The sequence below is a fragment of the Pyxicephalus adspersus genome, chromosome 12 (genome assembly GCF_032062135.1).
Source record: "Pyxicephalus adspersus chromosome 12, UCB_Pads_2.0, whole genome shotgun sequence".
In the NCBI taxonomy this organism is placed as follows: Eukaryota; Metazoa; Chordata; class Amphibia; order Anura; family Pyxicephalidae; genus Pyxicephalus; species Pyxicephalus adspersus.
This window is the reverse complement of record NC_092869.1, coordinates 48,625,814-48,637,043: the sequence shown is the minus strand read 5'-3', so window position 1 is coordinate 48,637,043 and position 11,230 is coordinate 48,625,814. Positions and strand designations below refer to the sequence as shown.

General features: G+C 43.0%; 1 protein-coding gene and 1 long non-coding RNA gene across 2 annotated transcripts in view; one reads left to right on the top strand and one right to left on the bottom strand.

The window, feature by feature from the left end:
* Positions 1–1,756, bottom strand: part of BTBD7 (BTB domain containing 7) — a 28,372-nt gene extending 26,616 nt beyond the window's left edge. The window contains exon 1 of the mRNA XM_072427960.1: positions 1,622–1,756. The gene's annotated coding sequence lies outside the window, so the exon portion shown is untranslated. The remainder of the gene's footprint in view (positions 1–1,621) is intronic.
* A 391-nt stretch (positions 1,757–2,147) lies between these two features.
* Positions 2,148–6,593, top strand: LOC140342029 (uncharacterized). Its single transcript, XR_011922976.1, has 3 exons — positions 2,148–2,367; positions 2,838–2,941; positions 6,233–6,593. It is a non-coding gene; the product is annotated as an uncharacterized lncRNA (long non-coding RNA).
* The last annotated feature ends 4,637 nt before the right edge of the window (positions 6,594–11,230 follow it).

Sequence of the window (11,230 nt, the reverse complement as noted above, 5' to 3'; positions counted from 1 at the left end):
AAGCTCCTGGAGACCCAAAAATAAAGTGGCCCAATCACCAAACACTTCACATTATTTAAGAGGTAGCCGCACATGCGTTACATTCCTGGAAAGGCAAAGGGAGATCGGCGCATTCTTTTCTACATTTTCAGGAAAGCGCATTATGGGATCTGGTGGCTGTGCAGTGCAAGATTGGCTGATGCAAGAAAAAGCTTAAAATCCACAGCTCACACTGGTCAGTGCGAAGAATGTCTCTTACATTGCTGGTCAGTGGGAAGAATGTCACCCTTACAGATAACTAAAAACATCATTGGGGTCACTTATACTGACCTGAGAGGGGCAAACTGCTCATTGCTCTAGAAAACCCCTCGCGCCCCCTGGAGGAGCCCTGGTTGGGAAATACTGATCTGGGATTGCTGGGGGTTCCTGGGGCAATGAGCAGTTTGCACCTCTCCGGTCAGTGTAAGTGACCCCAATGATGTTTTTGGCTATCTGTAAGGGTGACATTCTTCCCACTGGCCAGCAATGTGAGAGGAATTCTTCCTACTGACCCCCATACTAATATACTGAGCTGTGGCTTTGGTATCAGCAGATAACAGAGGTTTGTTGTCGGGGATTACATGAAGAATACAATGGAATACAGGAAGCAGCCCACAAATCATACAATCTATCGGCACTCACTGGGGCTGCAGACTCCCCTATGAATCGCAGAACATGCCAAACAGACCCTCCGTACCCAAACACAACAAGTACGAGGCTCACATCAGCTGGAAATGATCCGGGAAGAAGGATTGAGCCAATTCCCAACATTTCACTTCTGAATTCCTCCAACACAAAGCAATAATAAAACCATGGGGAAAATTATTTGGCACCGAGCAAACCATCGCCAACTTCTCTGACCACACCATCGCCTTTGCTCCCACAATGCAATAAACCTGTGTAAGCTCCAACACAGGAAAGCTCAGTAAATTGGGGGTGTGGCCTGTTAAGAGAACCTGTAAGTCACCCGATGTGTCAGTAAGAACAAACAAATAGATGAAACATTACAGGAGGGGGCGGGGCTATCGCTGTTATCACTGCGGATTCACAAAGTTGTAGCCTGTCAATAAATACATGACCAAGCCTAGCCCCACCCACTGATCCTTAAATTACCAGCACTGACCCCTCCCACTGATCTGCAGTGTCTGGAAGGGGGAGCGTGTGAGACACATGAAGGGGGATTTGGCTCCGCCTATGAGGTAAATGTATTTGGGGCTATACGGGAGCCTTTAGTTACCTCCATACATAGGGGCAATCTGGCAAAGTCTCAGCATTTATAAAATTCCCTTAGGTAACACTGAGCTTTCATTACAGAAATATCTTGGGGGGATAACGATGGAAAATGGGATGGTGTCGGGGTATACAAGTGTATATGAAGAACGGGTGTCACTGTGGACATGGGGGGTATCAGGGTGTATGGATAAGGGGTATGAGAGTACATTGGGGTGTATAGTGGAAGTGGTGAAATGGGGGTAGATTAGTGTTTGGGGTGTCGGTGACACGGGCTCGGTACAATCTCCGGGTCACACTGAGTTGTCAGCCTCTCTGCCCCCTCCCCCCTCATATAAGGCGGCCCTATCTCCTGCCTTTCCCTCTCACTCACCTCCCGGCGGCTCAGCAGCTCCGGTTTCGCCCCATTCCTCTCCGTTGCACCTCGGCGGCCATTCTCCCGGTATTCGGTGTCTTTCTCCTCCCCCCTCCGTCTTACATCCCCGCCGCCGCCATCTTGGTAGTTCCCCCTCCCTCATCCGACGTCGGCTGGGGCACGTGACTAGAGCGTGACGTCACCAGCAGATTCCCCAGGCCAGAGACGTGGGCGGGGCTGTGCAATGGTTGGCCCCGCCCCTTTCTCCAGCTCAGCACCGGGACACCGGCAATGTACCGCTCCTACCCTCCCCCACACATCCTCACATCACCTATACACAGTGCTCATCGAACCTCCCCCGGCACTGCAGGAGGTAAATGTCGGTTTATTGCAGGAAGAGCAGCAAAGATGGATAATCCAGCAGCAGGGGCTGATCTGTGTTGGATGAACATTGCACAGGCACCAGACACTTCATGTGTCATTGTCATCTCAGGATATAAAGCATGAGCCTGGGTGATACCTGAATATAAACCCTGGGTGATACCTGAATATAAACCGGGGAGAAAACCCAGAGGGAGTATTGTGATACAAAGACATTACATGGAACATAAAATATATGGAAGGAAGATCCATGGAGCTTCATCAGGACAAACATTCTCCTCCTCAGACCTTTCCTTATACTTGGAAATGCTGCACATTGCTACATGGCTCCCGGGATTCCTTTCCATGGCCACACCAATCATCATGGCGGAGATAGATCAATAGTAAGATAGATGATTGATAGATGATCGATTGATAGATGATTGATAGATGACCGGTGGATAGATCAATCTCTAGGTTGTAGGTTTGGTTCTGGCCACTAGGTGACGCTGCTCCTCCTTTTCCAGCTTTCTGGAATTTTGGCTTTCATTACTTTGTTGTGTTTCGTTTTGCTCAGCGCCTCATTACAGATCCTTCCCAGTCCAATAAATCTGATTCCCCCATAAACATAAAATAAACAACTTGTCACTGCTTTGCACTGGTCTGTAACCCTTCTATACATTGGTATCAGTCACTGCTCCCTGAACTCTGATTCTTTGCCTAGGCAGGTCATGTGATTTCACCAACACACAAGAAGACTTCAAGCTTCAAGTCTTCATCACCTTATCTGTGTTTTAGTATTCCATGAATGAGAGGTTGATGGTGACAGCCGTCCATGACCACCAGTATTCACAGTATGTCTTCATTCTTCCAGGTAGGATGCAGGCTATCAATTATCCACGAAGACTGAGGACATCTTGTGGAGAAAATGTTGTACTGCGGGTGAATGAAAATTGAAGGCGAATATTTCAATCTGAGGTTTTGTTTTATTTTTTTCTCTGCCTGGGTGATGATGTATAAAATAAATTGCCCAGAGTTTGCTTTAAGTGTTAGGGTAAGGTTATATGGTAAAGGTACATTTGCTCGTATGCTGTGGCGGACATAGGGAAGTGCAAAGTGTGCTGCTGCTCGAGGACCCTTCTCAGCCCACACTGGGGCCCCAGGTCAGTTCTGTGCAGGGACCTACTGTTGGCATTTCATATGCTGAAACTTGTAGTCCTCCTTAGCAGCCATCAAAAATTGAAAAAGAATTTGTGAAATGTCATTAGCTCATCCATGGCAGCAGCGTCCCCCCCAAAGCCACAACCCTGCACCCCTAAACTTTTATTTCAGCATATGGACCCAAATTATTGCAATGATTCTCCTCCCATTCAAGTGATGAATTTTCTCACCTTCTGCTCTGTGAATACAAATATTGACACAAAACAGCTGTTGTGATGACTTTGTGTCCTCCGATCTTCGTGCATCCTGTAAAACCATTGCTTGTGTTTCTGCTGCCCAATATTTCAGAGTGGCGGAGTGGGGGAGGGGAACACTTCCTAATTATAATCATTTATTTCATCTGTTCCCAATAGATGTCTGTCTTGTCTTTATTCTATCAATTTTATAAATATAATATAAATATAATATACATTTTATGAATTTTTTATCTTAAATTACGCCTATTGATCCTGCCAGACAGCAAAGTCTTTTATAAGGTGACAACACTCTTCTCCTGCCTCTCATATGTAATTGTTTGTTGTCACACTGTAACATGTGCCATCAGTGAAGACCACAAGGGGGCAGTACTAACACATGACGTGCAAGCATGTCACACCAGCAGGAAGCCATATTGGATCCGGGCCCCTGGAGAAGCCATACTGGTGGTCAGCAGCCCCAGCAGACTCAAGTGACACCCATAGCAGTGCTTCTCTACATTTTTAACACGGGGAATCCTTGAAATAACTTTCAGGCCTTAGGGCGTTATAATTATTATATGCATAGATCACAGTATATTAGTGTGGTGGCCAGTGGGAAGAATGTCACCCTTACAGATAGGCTAAAACATCATTGGGGTCACATACACCGACCAGAGAGGTGCAAACCGCTCATTGCCCCAGGAACCCCTAGCACCCCCTGGAGGAACCCTTGGTAAGAAATGCTGCTCTATAATATTCCCCTTTATTCCTCCCTCAGCAGTTGCATTGATGTCTATGTAGGCAGGAGAGTGGAGGAGTGAAGGAGCTGGGCCATCCTAGACAATAATTAGATAGAATACGATGTGCAAGGAATGAGCAAGTTGTGCTAAAACATTCACTCTTCCAGCAAGTTCAAAGGTTCATTGTGCACAAGTGAATGCAAAATAAATTATAGAAAGGAACATTGCAGGTAAACATTTCATATACAGGGCCTCTTTGATTTCCACATTTGGGCTTGGTCTCCCCCACAAATGAATTCCCCGTTCATCATATACATGTATGGGAGACGTACTGGCAGCAATATAATTATTATTCCTAAGACAATGTCCATGAAATAAGCAGAACCTTCAGCAGAACCTTTATCAGAACCTTTATCAGAACCTTCAGCAGAACCTTTAGCAGAACCTTTATCAGAACCTTTAGCAGAACCTTTATCAGAACCTTTAGCAGAACCTTCAGCAGAACCATACTTTATTGGTGGCATTATTTCCAGCCAGCTGAGCTCTGACAAATACTGCAGGTGTTGGTCTCGGCTCATTATTGTCCATTTGTTAATGTTGCTGATAACCATTTGTTGTGTCGCTCATGGCCGGAGTGGGAGAACATTATGGTCACTCCATGAAACTTTCCCACCAATAATTACATTTATTCATTAAAGCTTCTCATGGGTGAATATGGGGGGGAGGGGGGTCGTCTTTTCATGCTGTGCCAGGGTTTGGCTGCAGAAAAAAGCAATTATTTCCCTAATATGATTTGCCTCGGAATTCATCTTTGTTGTGTCTGCTCCGATGCGAGCGTTCTGAGAACTCAGAGAGACCCCTTGTCCCAGCACAGCCTCCTGCTAAGGACCCCATTTATAAGAGATATGAAACAAGAACTGTCTGTGTTACGCAAATCACCTAATGGGCAGTAATATCCTAAACTAAACATTTCATACAATGATATAATTAAAATAATAAAATGAAATAAATAAAAGTAACCACATATAGTTCACTATACCACCAGAATTACACAAAGTAGATATAAAGAACATTTAATAAATGGCGATGCCATGGATCACCGAAAAGTGTGGAACTTGCTAAAATATTGGATCTATTCAGACCTAGCGGTAGAAAGTGACTTCCTGTTCTAGACCAGCAACATCTATGGAAGAGGAGGGTTGTCACTCCGGCCTTCCTTGGGCTATAGACACCTGGCCCCCTTGTATCAGGAGCTGGGAATTTATAACTTACTGAAAATATTTGGAAGGAAGTCAACATAGTTTGGGATTTTGGTTCAATTTGCAGGTGGTGACAAGGATGCAGCATTTCTAGCAGAAACAATAGCTGCTTTGCAGATCCCTTTGTCAGTTCTGAATTGAAATTGCAGCTTGAGCTATTGATCTCTGTGAGCAGACTTAGTTTTAATAGGCCGTAGGAAGATAAAATCAGATATTTTTAAGCACCTGCAAGCTTTTTGAATCATTTTGAAGGGAAATCATTTAGCCAAAATTTCTTGATTCATTCATAATTCCAGATCCACGACTTTCCTATCTGAGGAATGTTTTCATTATTTGTGTACTGAGTTGCTCAACCCCCAGCAAAATAATTCTAATATTTCTAATTCTGATTTCCATTAGGATGTGAACCCATATACAGAAATCAGATTTATCAACTGTCATGCTGCAAATCTTTATGCATATCTAGTGAAGGTCATAGCCAACAGTGGGGCCCCATGCAGAACTGATGTTGGGCCCCCACTACCCTTCATGACCATGTCCTTCCCAATGCACTCTGATCACCCCAAAACTGCCTCCACCCATACCCCAAGCACATGCTCCTCCCCCCACTCCATACCCCCCCCCCACCAGGATTATCAATTCATCCAACCCATCCAGATGTCCTAGAGGCGGAACCCCTGAGCATTGCAATTATTGCTGCAGGTCCAGCTCTGGCTGTTGGGGCCCCTATTGGCTGAGGAGGCTTTGGGGTCCTCATGGAGATGGAGACTTTGCATTCCTCTACTGTATGTCCATTTGCAAATCTTTGATTTACCTCTATGAATAATTACCCTGTGACCAGTCACTAATCCCGATTGTTTGTCTTGTTTTCAGGAGACCATTATTGGATTCTCAGTGTTTTCCCTTGGGCTCCTCTCCCCGGCTGGATATATTCTGACCAACCTTCCCAAACCACCCAGCCACTAGAGGGCGTACACGTCCACCTGTGACTGCATGGAGATGGAGCGGATGCACAACACATTCACTACAGAGATCCAGAGACCTTCAATAAATCACATGGCACTGTCTATAAATATTATCAATGATACAAAAGATTGAATGTTTGCAAATACAAAAAACACTTTATTCCCTCTCTTGTATGTATATTGCATTTTGTTAAAGTTGGAAGATATAACAAAAGATTATTGCAGCTCTCTAATTATCAATATAACATTAAATGTATTTTTTCAAATGTTAGCAGTTTCGGTAAGTACATTTTATTTGTCAACTGCATGGGGGAAGGGGAACAGCACGAAAAGCCATTTAAATGTGCTTGATGATAGGCAGGGAGATCAGGGAGATGAGCTCATCACTATGCTGCTTCTCCCACACTGTCCAGTCCATGACAGCCTACGCCGAGTGGAAATGGGTTGAATGATGTGGCTGTCATTAATCTTGTAAGACTGAGGACATCTTGTGGCAGAAAGGAAGTACTGCAAAGGCTCCTTTTTTTATTTCATATTTTCAGTTTAAAATGAGAATAAAAACAGAACAATAGACTAGAAAGAAAATGTCGGATCTCCGTGTAGATACATCTGCCAGCGTACTTCTCTAAATGAAATGTTTTGGTTTATTGCTCCTTTAATATACGACGTACGTTAATGAACATTGAGGGAAGTATACGAGCCTGGAGGAGATTTTATGACTGCGAATTGTATTTTCCCAGATCGGAGAGTTTGGTGCGTTGCCAGGAAGACAATCTCCCAGGGACGGGTAGCTGGATCGCACTGGCATGGATTCAGCTGTAAATATATTTATTGTTGTTTAATAAAATAAACTTGCGTCTCGTCGTCCTCACCGCCGATGGAATGCATCCTGCATGGAACAAACACCCCGAAAGAATGCAACTGGAAATAAAACATGGCAGCTGCTTCCTAAGGGGAGATGTCCCTGCAGACCCCAATGGTGAACTTCTTTTGGTTTATTAATTACCCCAATGAAAGGTGCAATAAATATTATCATAAATCCAGTGAGCTGATAACTTCCTGCACTGAGCTGACAACACAAAGCTCCTGCACTGAAATCCTTCATAGGGCCAGAGTCATTAAAACACTCTAAAAAGGGAGAACCTGGGTGATACTGCAAACCTGGAATGGATCTGGGCCAGGATTGCTGTACAGGAAATAAGGTTTGCTAATGACAGACAGATACAAATATATTAAGTACCCAAAAGAGTTTATAATCTGAGATCCCATGTGGCCCCTGGCAGCTGGAACCGTGCCAGCCACTTGATTACTCTCACTTCAGGATTGGTTCCTAAAGAACCAGCATCTGCACTTGTGACAGTTCCACGTGTTCCATTCACTGCTGCCCCCATTCATTAGCTATGGGGCTGCCTTGGAAGGGGATGGTTGTAGCGTCTCTACAAGGCAGCGGTTCAATGGCATGAGGAAGCTGTAACCGTAACCTCACCGTCAGTCTGAACACAGCCTACCGATACCTATATCTATATAGACATTATTGGTGCATAAAACATTATTCATTATATATAAACATAATATTCATAATAATGTACTTATATCTAAATCATTTGGGGGCCCCTGCTGTGTTGTCCTTCAAGTGGTGATCTGATTGCTATAATTATTATATTTATTTTTTATATTATATTAATAATTATAATTTAAATGAATATCCAGGACCAACCTGAGGAAGCAGAGGCAAACCATGAAACGCGTCGTAGGCTTTCAGCCCCTCAGCATAACTTCAGATGAATGATTTGTACGGAATTCATCTTAACATAAGAAGCAAAACAAAATATATATTAGGGTTGGTGTTTATTTGGTGTCTGATGAATGGGAGCTGCTGGAAATATGTTACATGGTAGATGAATATCTCCTATGATGAATCTAGCATGAATACAGCGGTCCCCCAACATGCAGCCACTGGGGGTCCTAAAGACAGGGCTGGGGGGACATTTGTTGCAGTTTGAAGGAACATATTCCTACATGAGCTTTGATTTCTAGTCCAGGCAATGTACAAACGTTAGATCTATGCCGGGGAATCAATAAATGACCGAGCAGGGAGCAATGTGCCGTCTATGGATACAGCATGGGGCCACATCCTTCATAGAACACTGCTGTGTGTACACAGGAAACATTCAGGAAACATTCAGGAAACATTCCATCCATCCAACGTGTGTACTGAGAGCTCGGGGTGGCCAATATGTCCTTCAAACACAACAATTATCACCCCAGCCCTGTCCATGGGTCGCCCAGTGGCTGCAGGAGGTGGAGTCGCATCTTTGCATGCATGGAGACCTGGAAAAGAAATCCTAATTTGCCACATCCCGGGTCAGGCCAATGGCAGAGAGATATCCCTACCTACCTCCCCACCCCAATGTAGGGAACTTTCCTGACAACTTGCGTCTAGAAATGTACTAACCAATAAAATGTATCGCCTGCAACAACTTTCCAATGTGATTGGCTAACACGATACCCCATATTACGGCTCAGCCAATCAGGAGCTCCATGCAAATCTCAGACTTCCTTGCTACAAAGCAATAAAAAGCTTCCTTTGAAGTGCAGCTGCTGTGTTTATCAGATCTTTTCATCTAATTACAAAAACTAATTGTTTCCATCAAACACTGAAAGACAAGACGCAGATAAAGAGCAGCTGGCTTTGTTATTAATGCACTGTACAATTATCCAACATTCATTTCATTATTCCCCAGAGCTCCGCAGTCACCTGATCATTAAATCCGCCATTATTCTGCCTAATCCAATATAGAAATATATGTATATAAATATATCAAACACAAGCTTCTCATTTGTCTTCTGAGCCCCCAGCTACAACTGAACATTGGGGTCTCTACAACCCCCTTCCGCTGAAATGGGGAAATATTCATTTTAGTTGAAATCCAGCTGTCAATTTATTGATCAATTAAATTCTCATCAATGGATTTTATGAGTGGGACATTACTTCCAATTATTTGTGCAATTCCTGATCATTAGAAAGAGTTTGAAAACTTTTATGGCCAGTCATGTCCATTTTGCAATAAAATAACCTTAGTGTAATGAATGTACAGCGCTGTGTAATATGTTGGCGCTATATAAATACTGTTTATTATTAGTAAGAATAATAATATAATAATAATAATATAATAATAATAATATGATAATAATAATAATATAATAATAATAATATGATAATAATAATAATAATAATAATATAATAATAATAATAATAATAATAATAAAGGCTGATGTTACACAATGGATCCTGTCACTCGTAGGATTGAATTTCTCTCACTAGCCGGACCAGCCATACAATGTACAAATCAGATTCGGTATCGTTGTGATTATTATTGGAGGGTATTATGCCAGTGGCAGATTCGTTCATATCACATGTCACTTTAAGCCCAAGAACCAAATTGTAATATATTGCAGATTATTTGTCTTTACATGGAATGGTTGCATTAGGTAACTTCAATCCAAGGGTGACAATACAATATTACCTTACACTTGGGGCTATTTATAAATGTTTTCCCCCCAATTTAATCAAATATTCAATCAAAAACAAAACAGCTAAACGTTTTACTTACTGTTAACATTTTATCCAACAAGTGAATCCAATGCAGAAAAAATGTATTAGATTTGGGTCAATATTGGGTGAGGACATTTTTAAAGTAAACTATTGGTGCAGGGGCAGACATAGGGAGGTGCAAAGTGTGGTTCTGCACAGGGGCCCCAGGCCCTTCTCAGCAACCAGGGGCCCCATTTTTTTTGTTTCTTTTGCTTTATAAATAAAGTTTACAACCCCAAATGGGTTATCTTTGCCTGCCTTTGTCCCAGTGGGGAAATTTCCCTTTACTTCCTATCCTGTAGTCTTAATCTAAGAAGTAATATTTTCAAATAAACAGAATTCCCACCTAGGAGAGCTGTGAAAGGAACAGATGTCCCCATTGGAGGCTTTTTCCATGCCTCTCGCCCCGGTGACAACTCAGTTAGGATTTGCCGTCACTTTCTGTGTCAGTGTCACCAGGACTACCATAGGGGTGAAGCACTTGACACAAAGTTTAACCCTTTCTTAATTAATCCAAAACAAAAGAAGCATTTGCATTTACACACATTATAATTTTACTTTATGACATTGAACCAAAGCACACATGTCATTCCACATCAGCCAAATCACCACAAAGGTTCAGATCTCCCTTTATCTAATGAAGTTGCTGCTTTAAATGTTGGCTTTATGGGGGACTTGTCATAAATGAGATCTGGCATTGCCGGTGTTGTTTTGATGTTGGGGTGTCATTCCCATCGTCCTTCACTAATAACTCCCAGCGGATTCCATTGATGCAGTGTTAGCCCAGGATTGTCCTTGGATATTATTACAGAAGAAGGAATGAACGTGGGAACATAAAGTGCTGAGAAATATTGTCCTTATAGGTCATTGTTTTCCAACTTCCTCCGTCTGGCTCAGCATGGATCTGCTGGGACACGTAGGGGTCTTCTCCCCAAATGCTGCAATCGTGTTTGAGGACAGAAAGGTCAGCAATCTGGAGACGAAAGATCGGAGGGCTCCTAATGGGTTGTTAACCCTTCAAATAAGACTGGAAAATGATTATTGCACTGGGAGCCAGGAAGGGAATTATTACCAATGTATAGGCTGTAATAATAATAATATTAATAATATTAGGATATATACACATAAACTGCAAGGCTATGTTCACACTGGCGGCGAGGTTACGGTGAGGGAACCATGGCCCCTGAGGAGACGCTACATGCAATGAATGAGGGCGGCCGTGAGGGGTAGCAGATTGTAAGCTCTTCTGGTTTTGGTGAGATTCTGGGGGCAGCCCCAAATGTTACCGCTGTATTTGTGGTCGGGGTTTTC